This window comes from Schistocerca gregaria, chromosome 8 (genome assembly GCF_023897955.1).
Source record: "Schistocerca gregaria isolate iqSchGreg1 chromosome 8, iqSchGreg1.2, whole genome shotgun sequence".
NCBI classification, from domain to species: Eukaryota; Metazoa; Arthropoda; class Insecta; order Orthoptera; family Acrididae; genus Schistocerca; species Schistocerca gregaria.
The window spans coordinates 387,251,717-387,267,058 of record NC_064927.1 but is presented as its reverse complement, the minus strand read 5'-3'; the positions used below and the strand labels follow the sequence as shown (position 1 = coordinate 387,267,058).

Genomic DNA, 15,342 nt, shown 5'->3' with positions numbered 1-15,342 from the left:
CACTAAATACATCTTGGGCATTCCAAAAGGACGATCAACATTTTCCCGCTGATGATTGAGTTCTGAATTTCTTTTGGATAGGTGAGCTGGCGTGCTTCCATTCCATGCTTTGTCTTTTCGAAACTGGTTCAAAATTGCGGATCCAAGTTTCATTACACGTCAAAACAAAATCTTGTTGTATGAAAAGCGTTCTTTCAAGTCTGCCCACACTCTGACTCTTGTTTGCTAGTGGTGTTCCGTCAGCTCCTTCGGGACCCACGTTGTACTTGAGCTTGTTACTGATAGCGTTTTGACTTGTTCCAACATTTGCGGCAAATGTTATATGCTCTATGTTCAGCTGTAACATATTGTACTTCTTGAATAACACCGTCAGTGCGATCTTCAGCCGAAGGAGCTGACGCTTCAGCTGCCCGGATAGAACGTGTTCGTTAGTTACTGAGGTTGGACCGTTTTTTAACTGCTCTGCCCACTGAACAAAAATTTCCATGGTTCCTACAACTTCTGCGATACAAAATTATTGAAGAAAAGATAGTAGACGGTTCTTCATCTTCAGAAAACAATAGAAGTATCACTGAATTTTGTTCAGCTAATGCGGCGACTAGAATCGAACACGCCATCGTCAAATGCGGTATTGAGGTTATAAGCAAAACAATTTTTACCCGAATCAGCTGCTCTAAGGGCATCCCAGTGATGCCAACGTAAAGTCATGTACAACTCCTACAAACTCTTAAATTTCTACATTAATTTGTCTACAGAATTATTGACTATCCTTCGTATTAGATCTTTATATTGTAAGACTAATCTCTAATAAAATCGTGTTTACTTCAGGCAGAAAGTTTTTGTCATTTTAAGAATTTCAAGAAATGCCTGACGACTGTAATTATAATTCAAGGATACCTGAATTTCTCATTTTAAAAGCTACAAGAAACCTAAGTTTCACACAGCACACCTTTGAACGGAGTCCACTTCTGTGTCGTTATTGACAAAAGAAGAAAAGAAACATAAAAATCGTGACAGCAGACAATTGATGGCTATTGTTGTTGTTGTTGTTGTCTTCAGTCCTGAGACTGATTTGATGCAGCTCTCCATGCTACTCTATCCTGTGCAAGCTTCTTCATCTCCCAGTACCTACTGCAACCTACATCCTTCTGGATCTGCTTAGTGTATTCATCTCTTGGTCTCCCTCTACGATTTTTACCCTCCACGCTGCCCTCCAATGCTAAATTTGTGATCCCTTGATGCCTCAAAACATTTCCTACCAACCGATCCCTTATTCTAGTCAAGTTGTGCCACAAACTTCTCTTCTCCCCAACCCTATTCAATACCTCCTCATTAGTTAGGTGATCTATCCACCTTATCTTCAACATTCTTCTGTAGCACCACATTTCGAAAGCTTCTATTCTCTTCTTGTCCAAACTAGTTATCGTCCATGTTTCACTTCCATACATGGCTACACTCCAAACAAATACTTTCAGAAACGACTTCCTGATACATAAATCTATATTCGATGTTAACAAATTTCTCTTCTTCAGAAACGCTTTCCTTGCCATTGCCAGTCTGCATTTTATATCCTTTCTACTTCGACCATCATCAGTTATTTTGCTCCCCAAATAGCAAAACTCCTTTACTACTTTAAGTGTCTCATTTCCTAATCTAATTCCCTCAGCATCACCCGATTTAATTTGACTACATTCCATTATCCTCGTTTTGCTTTTGTTGATGTTCATCTTATATCCTCCTTTCAAGACACTGTCCATTCCGTTCAACTGCTCTTCCAAGTCCTTTGCAGTCTCTGACAGAATTACAATGTCATCGGCGAACCTCAAAGTTTTTACTTCTTCTTCATGAATTTTAATACCTACTCCAAATTTTTCTTTTGTTTCCTTTACTGCTTGCTCAATATATAGATTGAATAACATCGATGGACGCGTAATTTTTGTTGGTTCGGAGGTGTACCTGGAATTAGATCGTCTGAAGGAAACTTTGGTCAGTAATGTCGCAACTTATGGAACTTCAAAAAGCAAAGACGAACGACGAAGGAATTATGTGAATGGGACGGAAACAGGTAGACGCGATGCACATGCACAATTTCAGAAAAATTGGGTGATTTATTCCAGAGAAATAGCTTCACAAATTGCGCAAGCGAATAATGAGTTCGTCCAACTCTGGCCCTTACGCAAGCAGTTACTCGGCCTGGCGTGAATTGATAGGGATGTTGGATGTCCTCCTGATGAATACCGTGCCGAATTCTGTCCAACTGGCGCGTTAGATCATCAGAATCTCGTGAAGGCTGGAGGGCCGTGTTCATAATGGTCTAGACGTTCTTAATTGTGGAGGTACACGGCGAAGATATCGTTTGGCAAGCGCGAATACGTGCAGTGTGGGCGGCCATTACCTTGCTGAAATGTAAGCCCAGAATGGCTTGCCGTGAAGGGCAACAAAATTGGGTATAGGATATCGTCGACGTACCGCTGTGCTGTAAGGGTGTCGCCAATGACAACCAAAGGGTTTCTGCTGTAAAAAAGCAGCCCTGGTTGTAGGGCCGTACAGTGAGCGACAGTCAGATTGGTATCCTAGCGCCGTCCGGGGCGCCTCCAGTCACATTTACGCTGGTCATCAGGGATCAGTTGTACTCCAGTCAATGGAGACGTGTAGGACAGCTGTCACCCGCTGTACGGCCCGGCAACCAGGAGCGATAATGTGGGGTGCTATTTCTTTTCATAGCAGGAACCCTTTAGTTGTCATTCACAGCACCCTCACGGCACTGCAGAATGACGGTCTTCTACATTCGCTTTGTTAGCCTTCGGGATTACATTTCAGCAAGATAACGTCCGCCCACACTCAGCGAGTGTTTCTGCTGCGTGTATTCCTGCTTGCTAAACCCTGCCTTGGCTAGCGAGGTCGCTGGATTGCTCCTTAGTTAAGGAAGTCTGGAGCATTGTGAGTAGAGCTCACCAACCAGCTCGGGATTTTGACGATATGACGCGCCAATCGAACAGAACTGGGCACGATATCCTTCATGAGAACACCCAAACAATTCTATCAGTCGATGCCAAGGCGAATAACTGCTTTCTTAAGGGACAGAGGTAGAGCACGCGTTGTTGACTTGCTCAATTGATGTTCTTTCTCTTAAATAAACCACCAAGTTTTTTCTGAAATTATAATCATTTGTTTGTCTGTACATGCACGTAACTTCTACCGATTTCCGTCACATTCAGATAATTTCTACGTGGCGCGTCGTGTCTTCTTCTTCTGATTGTATGTAGACACAGTTGTTACGTTTCCTTAACAAGTAACTTATGCGACAGATGCAAATTCAACGAAAATGCATTATCTGATAAAAGTAGCGGGATGTAACGTATCACGATAACCGATAAATGTGATAGAAGACAACTTCATCCATGTTATATTGATCAACACCATGTCACCCCCAACTCTGATACAATTTCGGCAAATGAGTACACTGACAAGAGTAACGTATCGGGAAAATACTGAATATGCGATTTTGGTGCCCCGTACAATTTCGATACACCATAATGTTTTAAACGCTCATTTACCGGGTATCTCTAACCGTATGGGACGTTTGGCAGCCCTACTGTCGGTTGACAGTGCCCACAAGCTAGCTGGACTTCTGGCACGAGGTAGATCTAAACGCGCACACCTTGTCACCATTCGCAGGAAGGCGCGGCCAGACAAGGGAATCCCGTCACAAAGACGTGAGCAGGGCCGGTTTCCAAGCGGCACAAGCCGTCGCCTAGGGCGCCCAGTGGAGAGCGGCGCCAGAGGTGTAGCAGCTGTACAAGACTCATCCCAATTAGTAGCGGCAGCTTGGAGTGCTACACTGAGAGGGCGCGGCCAAGTGCAAAATTAGTGTACAGTGCGTCTCACAGTTAGTAGTGGAAAATGACACGGGTCAAAGTGTAAGAGGGGAAAAGGGAGGGAGGTGTAAACGTTATTTCCATAGTACCCCAAGGAAATGTGACAGGACCGTTACTGCTTACAATATATACACACACCAAAAAAAGCTTTGCATCACCTCGGTTCCGAGAGTTCCGGAACACGTACAGAATATTGGAATAGAGAAAAAAATAAACAGCATTTCCGCGCATTTTATTGCTCCTGAAAACCGCACATTGCATGTTGTACCACCACACAGCGACACCTTCAGAGGTAGCGGTTCAGATTGCTGTACACACGGGTACCTCTAATACCCAGTGCCACGTCCTCTTGTATTGATGATGCCTATATTCGTCGTACCATACTATCCACAATTTCATCAAGGCACTGTTGGTCCAGATCGTCTCACTCCCTTAGGCGTAGATCCCTCAGAGTGGTTGGCGAGTCACATCGTCCATAAATAGCCCTTTTCATTCTATGCCAGGCATGTCTGATAGGGTTGATGTCTTGAGAACGTGCTGGCCATTCTAGTCGAGCGATGTGGTTACCCTGAAAGAAGTAATTCACAAGATGTGCACGATGGGGCCGCGAATTGTCGTCCATGAGGATGAATGCCTCGCCAATATGCTGCAGTTGCGCTATCAGTCGGAGGATGGCATTCACGTATCGTACAGCCGTTACGGCTCCTTCCATGACCACCAGCGGCTTACGTCGTCTCTGCATAATGCCACCCCAAAACAGCAGGGAACCTGCACCTTGCTGACTCTCTGGGACAGTGTGTCTGAGGCGTTCAGTCTCACCGGATTGCCTCCAAACACGTCTCCGACGATTGTATGGCTGAAGGCATATGCGATATTCATCGGTGAAGAGAACGTGAGCGGTCCATTCGGCATATTGTAGGATCCATCTGTTCCGCGCTGCAAAGTGTCGTCGTTGTGGATATGGACGTCGGGAAAGAAGTTGTGCATCATGCAGCCCAGCCTACTGCGCACAGTTTGAGTCTTTACACGGCGTCCTGTGGCTGCACGAAAATCATTATTCAAATGCTGGCGTTGCTGTCAGGGTTCCTCCGAGCCCCATAACCCATAGGTAGCGGTCATCCACGGCCGTTAGTAGTCCTTGGACGGCCTGAGCGTGGCATGTCATAGACAGTTCCTGTCTCTGTGTATCCCCTCCATGTCCGAACAACATCGCTTTGGTTCACTCCGAGACGCCTGGACACTTCCCTTGCTGAAAGCCCTTCCTGGCACAAAGTAACAATGCGGACGCGATCAAACCGCGGTATTGACCGTCTAGGCGTGGTTGAACTACAGACAACAGCATCCGTGTACCTCCTTCCCGGTGGAATGACGAACTGATCGTGTAGTCCGTGCGATAGCGTAACAGAGATGCTCTGCAAACTCGAGTCGCAGATGCTACAAGAATGGCGTTGTGCGACACGGAGAGCTTTACTATTAGAATTTCGATAGATTACTTCACGGCAAGAGTTAGACAACAGGTTAGTTCCTCCCACATACATCTCATGAAACGACCAAGTCGAGGAAATTCGAGAAATTAGACCTAATATAGATACCTATTGACGAGTTAGGCCTTACGATAACAGTTCTTTTTCAATGTCCCATACGCGAGTGGAACAGGGGAAAAGGGGAGGGGGGAGGGGGGGGGACCAGTTTGTGACACCAGAAATATCCTGCGCCACTCAACGTAAGATGGCTTCGGAGTATTGCTGTATATGTAGAGAGGGGATGCGACAAATGACTAGTAGGTTGTGTGGAGAATTCTTCTGTAACCGGCATTGGGCGTGAGAAGCGGCGTGGATGGAGTAAACTTCACCTCCCGTGTAGCGCAGCCATATCTTACCCGAGGTGTAACCGCAACCTTCTGATTACTACCTCGAGAAAAACAAGCTGCCACCATGAAGCGTGGTGACAGAGGTTTCCTATACGTTATAATCTCCGTTCAATGCGACAATTTCCCCAACGATGAATAATTTGACAGAAAAGGTTGTATAAGTCTGCATTTTGACTGTTACGGAAACGTTCCCTTTTGGAAATCACCTCGGCGTCGTTCCGGATGTCTATGGCATGCAAGGATTTCTTCACCCCAGGAGACGGGAAGAAGTCACTGCGTACGGAGAATACGGGGATGAGGCAAAATTTGAAAGCGAGTGTTAGTGTTTCCTGTGCAGGATAAGTTGGGAAGTTGCAGTGTGGTAGAAGCAACCACTGTGGACAGCTATTACGTGTTAGTGCGACAAAGAAACACACTACCTTGCCCGATGAGGGTCCGCATGTTTCCGCCGATTGCATTGCTTCTTTGTCTCGAGGTTGTAATGATGAATCGAACGCTTGTCAGTGTTGACCAGGCGGCTAAAGAAGGCAACAGGATTGAGCGAACATAGCGCAACATCTCCGCTGCTAGCGTTGTTCGCTGAGCGCTTTCAGTGATTGAGAACAGTTATGTGCCAAGCGAGCGGCGAAATTTGTCATTTTTAAAACGTCTTGTAAGATGTTTGCGAACTGATTGACTGATATTGACTTTTCTCAGAACCGCCGCGATAGTGAAACGCAGGTCTTTAGATTCCAGGTTCTTTCCAGAGAGACGGTCGGAGCCTCCATTCTTGACTAATTTAACTACATTGGAAACATTTGTTATCACCCAACCATTGTGTCATATGATGGTACATTGTTTCAGACACGTGCAGCAAATGAGCATAAGTATTTTTGCAGCGTTGTTCTCCTTCAAAGACAGAAAACAAATTACCGTGCTGCTCATCAGTAATTGAAGTGAATTACTGGAATGCGACTCCATAACATTTCATGTCGGGATTCTTAAGATGTGTTTAATAATGACAGTAATGACAAACACTGTCAAGCTTCGCATTTTTCGCACGCAAAGATCATAGCCATAGGTGAAATGAACGAGAAAGGGGTAAGTGGCCGAATCAGTTTCCAGACTAAAATTTATCCAGTCAGCCATCAAAAAATCACAATAATATCGACAAGACACGTACACATTTTTTGTTCATCGTTACTGCTACTATTCAGATAGGCCTTCAAAATTTTAAGTATGGAATAAAAATAAAGTGCAACTGACGATCACATAAGGGAATCGTAAGTGATGCATGTAGTTAAGTAACATCTTCCTCTTCTTCTTTTAGCCAACAGTTTGAAAGTAGTGTCAAAATAAGTCAGTTGCTAGTCCCACATTACAGTATAGTTCGGCAATCAAATTAATAGCTATAGGATATAACCTTCAGTAGCTCAGTATCTTCAGACATGAAATAATTCAAGACTGTGGAATCGATCGTTCTAAACTAAATGTGCAGATCATAAATCGCCTGTAACGTAGTCAGTAACGTTTTATACAATTCTTCGCAAAGAAAACATTTCAATTCAGTCAAAGGATGCTGCAGGACGATGATGGATTCTTAATTCTTTTGCCAGTACAGAACGTAGTGTCAAAAAATTGTCCAAATGGCTCTGAGCACTATGGGACTTAACTTCTGAGGTCATTAGTCCCCTGGAACTTAGAACTACTTAAACCTAACTAAGGACATCACACACATCCATGCCCGAGGTAGGATTCGAACCTGAGACCGTAGCGGTCGCGCGGTTTCAGACTGTAGCGCCTAGAACCGCTCGGCCGCTCCGGCCGGCGAACGTAGTGTCATATTAGTACTGCAGTCAGTCTGCTTTGAAGACGAGAAAAGACTTTATATCTCAAGATGCACTCCTGCACTGACGGCCATGCAATGGACACGATACATAAAATGGTTACATGTACCTCACTATAGCCGCAGCCACGGACGATGGCGGTTCGTGCCACGGACGGGGACACTGTTGTTGTCGGTTCCAAGCGATGGTTGCGGTAAGCGCATGTCCGTGCACTGCGCTTGGAGGAAGCGTATATACTGCAGTTTATGTCACTTGTTTGATTGTGCAGAGTTTGTCGCTTACCACAATCGTCAGCCGCGCCAGCTCGCAACAAATGGAATAAAAATTGGCTAAATAACTCGAGATAATGATGGTTAATGTTCGGCTACGGCATTCATAGCAGAGCCTTCAGAACACGACTGAACGCTCATTGGTTGTGGGAGAATGCGTGCCGAAGATGCGCGGAACAAAGCTGAACTCGACCACCACCCTTCCTGACTCCAACTACAGTTAATGTCCCTTCCAGTGTCGCTCTAGGACTCGTGCGTAGGAAGATAGCACACTGGATTGTATGCAGCCCTTGGTCTTCTCTACTCACGATCCCGTCTTGCAATTGGGAACTGTGTAAGAGTAGAACTGTCGAGCCAATATTCAAGTTACCATTCACGATAGCCACGGCTTTTATTCTTTTTGTCCCACTGGGAACTCTTTGTAGTCACGTAGTTTGCAAAAGGTTAGATAATAGCAGTCCAACCAAGAATATTTTGCGTTTGCTGTTTGAGCTGTCACTGCGTTCTATAGACTCGTCTTAAGCTTAACAATCACTCAGGTGACAGTGGTCTTTTTACTAATCCTAAAGTCGTTTTAGTGCTTCTGTCTGATAGTAAGTTTAGCTGTTTTTCCCCCAAAAGGCGTTTATTTTGGTAAACTGCTTCTTTCTTAAACAGAAATATGTTGTCTGGATGTTATTCTTACGGCGAAGTTCCACAATGGTTCTTATACACTATTGGCCATTAAAATTGCTACACCAAGAAGAAATGCAGATGACAAACGGGTATTCATTGGACGAATATGTTATACTAGAACTGACATGTGATCACATTTTCACGCAATTTGGGTGCATAGATCCTGAGAAATCAGTACTCAGAACAACCACCTCTGGCCGTAATAACGGCCTAGATACGCCTGGGCATTGAGTCAAACACAGCTTGTATGGCGTGTACAGGTACCGCTGCCCATGCAGCTTCAACACGATACCACAGTTCATCAAGAGTAGTGACTGGCGGATTGTGACGAGCCAGTTGCTCGGCCACCATTGACCAGACGTTTTTAATTGGTGAGAGATCTGGAGAATGTGCTGGCCAGGGCAGCAGTCGAACATATTCTGGATCCAGAAAGGCCCGTACAGGATCTGCAACATGCGGCTGTGCATTATCCTACTGAAATGTAGGGTTTCGCAGGGATCGAATGAAGGGTACAGCCACGGGTCCTAATACATCAGAAATATAACGACCACTGTTCTAAGTGCCGTCAATGCGAACAAGAGCTGAGACGTGTAACCAACGGCACCCCATACCATCACGCCAGGTGATACGCCAGTATGGCGATGACTAATACACGCTTCCAATGTGCGTTCACCGTGATGTCGCCAAACACGGATGCGACCATCATGATGCTGTAAACAGAACCTGGATTCATCCGAAAAAATGACGTTTAGCTATTCGTGCACCAAGGTTCGTCGTTGAGTACACCATCGCAGCCGCTCCTGTATGTGACGCAGCGTCAAGGGTAACCGCAGCCATGGTCTCAGAGCTGATAGTCCATGCTGCAGCAAACGTCGTCGAACTGTTCGTGCAGATGGTAGTTGTCTTGAAAACTTTCCAATCTGTTCACTCAGGGATCGAGACGTGGCTGCACGATCCGTTACAGGCATGCGAATAAGATGCCTGTCATCTCGACTGCTAGTGATATGAGGCCTTTGGGAACCAACACGGCGTTCCGTATTACCCACCGATTCCATATTCTGGTAACAGTTATTGAATCTCGACCAACACGAGCAGCAATGTCGCGATACGATAAATCGCAATCGCGATAGGCTACAATCCGGCCTTTATCAAAGTCGGAAACGAGATGGTACGCATTTCTCCTCCTTACACGAGGTTTGACAACAACGTTTTACCAGGCAACGCCGGGCAACTGCTGTTTGTGTATGAGTAATCGGTTGGAAAGTTTCCTCATGTCAGCACGTTGCAGGTGTCGCCACCGGCGCCAACCTTGTGTGAATGATCTGAAAAACTAATCATTCGCATATCACAGCATCTTCTTCCTGTCGGTTAAATTTCCCGTCTGTAGCACGGCATCTTCGTGGTGTAGCAACTTTAATGGCCAGTAGTGTATGTTACTTAAACTAAAAAATTCCATGTATCGTGCCACAAGCCCCACTGAATTTATCCATTATGGGCATTGTGTAGCATCGTGACTGTTACTAGGGGGGGCAATCAGAAGTTTCTGTTTGAGAGCTTTGCTGTAACTTACATGCAACATAGCGCGACTTCGATGCGGGTATATTCAGCACTGACATGTAGGCAATGGATTAGTGTGGTCTTTCCGAAATGCGTGCGGTAAATGACGAAACGTGAACTGTGGCGAAGTTATTACCAAATCCATCCAAACATGGTCAGCGTGGTGTTATTCTTATCTTGCCTGCCGAAGGACAAACAGCGGTAGACATCCTTCACGGCCTTCGACCGGAAACTTTATCGCCCACTATAGAGTAATGGAATTTGAGAACAGGTCAGTCCCTTATGAAATATTTATGTCCGTTAACTATATTTAGAGTCTTCTCGGGCCCATCTTCAGAAGAGACTTGAAGAAGTCACATTCTTTATTTTTGCAGAAGTTTGAAAACTCGTTGTAGTCGCTTTATACTGGTTACTGGATGTTTCCTCTTGCGTCGGTATGGACGGTATTAGTGTTACATAATCTGGCAGCGTTTATTTTCGTTGCCTGTCGGCCAAAGAATGAAGCACTGTTTACACAACAAACCTAAGAGACACGTAGCTCCATCACTTCAGCAATGAAAGAACGAGCGACGTTTCTCAGACACAACGAAAAAGCCTCTTTTTGCAGAAGATAGACCCTGTAACAAATGGCTCTGAGCACTATGGGACTTAACATCCATGGTCATCAGTCCCCTAGAACTTAGAACTACTTAAACCTAACTAACCTAAGGACATCACACAACACCCAGCCATCACGAGGCAGAGAAAATCCCTGACCCCGCCGGGAATCGAACCCGGGAACCCGAGCGTGGGAAGCCAGAACGCTACCGCCCCACCACGAGATGCGGGCAGACCATGTAAAAAACTAACTCCCCAAGAATGAAGCTACGTCCTGTTTTGCAGCAAAGGCCTAAATTGTATGTAAAGCATGAAGCGTTCTCATGATCATCTGCTGTGGGACTGGGTACAATAGCAGATAGCATGTAGTGGATATGGAGCTGCAGTTACAAATAGGCGCATCAACGAAGTGGGCGCTGATAGTTCTCATTCCTCGAAATACTGTAAGCACTGACATAACATACACTCCTGGAAATTGAAATAAGAACACCGTGAATTCATTGTCTCAGGAAGGGGAAACTTTATTGACCCATTCCTGGGGTCAGATACATCACATGATCACACTGACAGAACCACAGGCGACATAGACACAGGCAACAGAGCATGCACAATGTCGGCACTAGTACAGTGTACATCCACCTTTCGCAGCAATGCAGGCTGCTATTCTCCCATGGACACGATCGTAGAGATGCTGGATGTAGTCCTGTGGAATGGCTTGCCATGCCATTTCCACCTGGCGCCTCAGTTGGACCAGCGTTCGTGCTGGACGTGCAGACCGCGTGAGACGACGCTTCATCCAGTCCCAAACATGCTCAATGGGGGACAGATCCGGAGATCTTGCTGGCCAGGGTAGTTGACTTAAACCTTCTAGAGCGCGTTGGGTGGCACGGGATACATGCGGACGTGCATTGTCCTGTTGGAACAGCAAGTTCCCTTGCCGGTCTAGGAATGGTAGAACGATGGGTTCGATGATGGTTTGGATGTACCGTGCACTATTCAGTGTCCCCTTGACGATCACCAGAGGTGTACGGCCAGTGTAGGAGATCGCTCCCCACACCATGATGCCGGGTGTTGGCCCTGTGTGCCTCGGTCGTATGCAGTCCTGATTGTGGCGCTCACCTGCGCGGCACCAAACACGCATACGGCCATCATGGCACCAAGGCAGAAGCGACTCTCATCGCTGAAGACGACACGTCTCCATTCGTCCCTCCATTCATGCCTGTCGCGACACCACTGGAGGCGGGTTGCACGATGTTGGGGTGTGAGCGGAAGACGGCCTAACGGTGTGCGGGACCGTAGCCCAGCTTCATGGAGGCGGTTGCGAATGGTCCTCGCCGTTACCCCAGGAGCAACAGTGTCCCTAATTTGCTGGGAAGTGGCGGTGCGGTCCCCTACGGCACTGCGTAGGATCCTACGGTCTTGGCGTGCATCCGTGCGTCGCTGCGGTCCGGTCCCAGGTCGACGGGCACGTGCACCTTCCGCCGACCACTGGCGACAACATCGATGTACTGTGGAGACCTCACGCCCCACGTGTTGAGCAATTCGGCGGTACGTCCACCCGGCCTCCCGCATGCCCACTATACGCCCTCGCTCAAAGTCCGTCAACTGCACATACGGTTCACGTCCACGCTGTCGCGGCATGCTACCAGTGTTAAAGACTGCGATGGAGCTCCGTATGCCACGGCAAACTGGCTGACACTGACGGCGGCGGTGCACAAATGCTGCGCAGCTAGCGCCATTCGACGGCCAACACCGCGGTTCCTGGTGTGTCCGCTGTGCCGTGCGTTTGATCATTGCTTGTACAGCCCTCTCGCAGTGTCCGGAGCAAGTATGGTGGGTCTGACACACCGGTGTCAATGTGTTCTTTTTTCCATTTCCAGGAGTGTAGATAGACAGCGCATTTAATAACGACTCCGAACACTTCCGGTTATAGTACGAGGGGGGGGGGGGGACAATAATGTGATGAAACTACTACGAGAAAAAGCTTTGGCAGTGTTTTTATCCAGTGTGTTGCCAGTGGAAGTGTTTCGTACTTCACAACTACAAAATCCTTTATGGTTGTGCCTACAAACGTACTTAATTTAACCTGATCTAATAATGGTAGTGAATGATATAACAAGAATTTATGGGTGTACAAAATGTTTTCTGACGTAGCTACTTCTGGGGATAGGAAATTTAAGAAGACTGCACCAGCTAAGAATATTGGGAAATGAGGAAGATCTGGTTATAAAAAAGGATGTGCAAAGATAACGAGTGCGTACAGAAACAGTGGTAATCGCTGTTGTTGCTTTAGTAGCTATGTCATCAGCTGTTTTCTCAAATTGGAGATGTTACTCAATTCTTTAATATAATACTGCAGATTATTCCAGAGGCGGGTGCCTGCTGCTGGAAGGGCTTCCAGAAAATAGATGAACGATGGAGTGGGACAGAAAAGATTTCGGCACGATGGGAACTGTGTTTCTGCCATGTTGTTCAGACAAGGGCGTTAAGATCGAGGACAGACCTGGGAGACAGTGTACGTTAAGACACTAGAGAAGACAGGGAGTATGGAAATCTATGTGCCTGTGTGCTCGCAGCATCGACAGCTGTGCATATGTTGGTGAAATATAATCAGAGAGTCGAACATCACAGATGCAACGTGCACAGGCCTGAGAAAAGCTTTAAAGGATACCATCTCTGTAATCAATAATAGGAAGTGTAAGTGCTTGTAGAAGTTCATTTTTCATGTCAAGAGGGGAGAGCTTTTTATATTTGTGTAGGGGGTGGAGAGATGCTGGTACCTTCTTGCACATTGCAATTATGTGCTCAGTCCAATTTAGATATTTGTATATTATTACTCGTAGAGTGGAGGAGAAAAGTTGATATTCGCCCCATTTAGGGTCAAAGTTGGTAGCGATTCCCAATATTTCGGCTAATGAGACTAGGATGACAAACATGTAATGTTTGGGTTTTGGATAGGTTGAGTTTTATTTTGTTAGTGCACACAGATCGGTATTGAGATTCTCGACAGCTGCCTTTATGTTCATACAATGGGGGTCATCAGGGTACATGTGCTATTTGCAGTAGGTCAAAACTAACAACAGAACATTGACATACCATGAAAAGTGTATAGGATTTAATACCGATACTATCTGCCTCCGTTCTACTATATGGTGCCGAACATGACGCATTGCTGTCGGGACGTCTGGTACCAGCGAAACCGTTGCTCTGCACTTGGCGAGACATTTAGGCTGCTACGTTTACAAGCAAAATGTCGAATTCGACTGTCTCAAAGGCTCTGCTAAAGTCGAAGCAGCACGTCATAGTTTCCTCTTTTGCATTTATGGCAAGCCTCAGACCGTCTGTTACCTTTAGTAAGGCGAGGTTGTGCTGCGACGTTTAAGGAAACGTGATTGGTATTCGTGTAGTAGGTCGTTTGTGATTAGGTAGTATGTTAGCTGGTCGTGAACTATGCAATCGAAGGCCTTGGGTAGTGCATTTTCACCTGGTATTAAATTACCCTTCATTTTAAAATTTCTTCATCTTGTAGCGCCACAACGAACAAAGATCTGAACACTCGATGACTATTAGTGTTGTTTAGCCGCTACTGTTGGCAGCGAGTCACATAACCCTAAAGACTTGAAATCTTCCGACGCCTACGTATTCAAAATTATTGTAGGGAGCCATAGCTCAACGCACAAGAAAAAATTGAACTTTACACACATTTATATACTGGTATTCTATATCACGTGAAATTGTGTTTCAGTGCATACACTATCTCATCAAAAGTATCCGGATACTCTCGTGTAAACGGAATTGACCACTAGATGTCATGAGAGCCGGAGCCGCCTGTACAAAAATAGGCTCTGAGTATTGTATCGTCACTAGAAAAGCAGTAACGGAAGAATGGGTCCACCAGGAGATGATTATGTTGTTGTTGTAGTTGTTTGGTTTGTGGGGCGCTCAACTGCGGTCATCATCGCCCGTGCATAGTCCCAATTTTTTTTACACGGTCCAGTGTTTACACAGTCCAGTTAAGTCAGTCACAGATGATGACGATGACGATGACGATGATGATGATGATGAGGAGGAGGAGGAGGAGGAGGAGGAGGACACAACACCCATTCCCCGGGCAGAGAAAATCGCAACCCGGCCAGGAATCGAACCCGGGACCCCTTGATCCAGAGATAGCCACTAGGCCACGAGCTGCGGACTCTTGTCAGGAGAGCTCGGTCATTTGTTACGTTAGTAACAAATCCACCGGGGAAATTTCGGTATTTCCAAAACTGCTCAGGAAGATTGTGAAATGGAAACACGAAGGAACAGCCACAACTAAACCAAGACGAGCCACACCTCACCTACAGACGGACAGGGGCCGTCAAGCACTGCGGAAGGTGGTTGAAAAAAATCGCTTGAAATCCGCGGAAGCAATCATTCGTGAATTTTAAAGTCCTGCCAGCAGTCCAGCTAGGTCAACGACCGTGCGTAGGGCGTTAGAAGAAAGGGTTACGATGTCGAGCAGCTCCTCATAAGTCACAGATTTCTGTAATTAGTTCTTAGGTTGGTGTCAAACTCCGTCCGAAAAGTTCGGAGACTGATTGCAATCCTGACGTACAAGCGACGTGAGCGCAATAGCTACGGTGGCAACTTGAACTAACAATTGTAAACAGATTGGGATTCGACCAGTTCGT

At 46.2% G+C, this 15,342-nt stretch overlaps 1 protein-coding gene across 13 annotated transcripts in view; it reads left to right on the top strand.

Annotated features, from left to right (window-relative positions):
• Positions 1-15,342, top strand: part of LOC126285452 (cytospin-A) — a 1,067,624-nt gene that overhangs the window by 977,322 nt on the left and 74,960 nt on the right. The gene's annotated exons all lie outside the window — the stretch shown is intronic.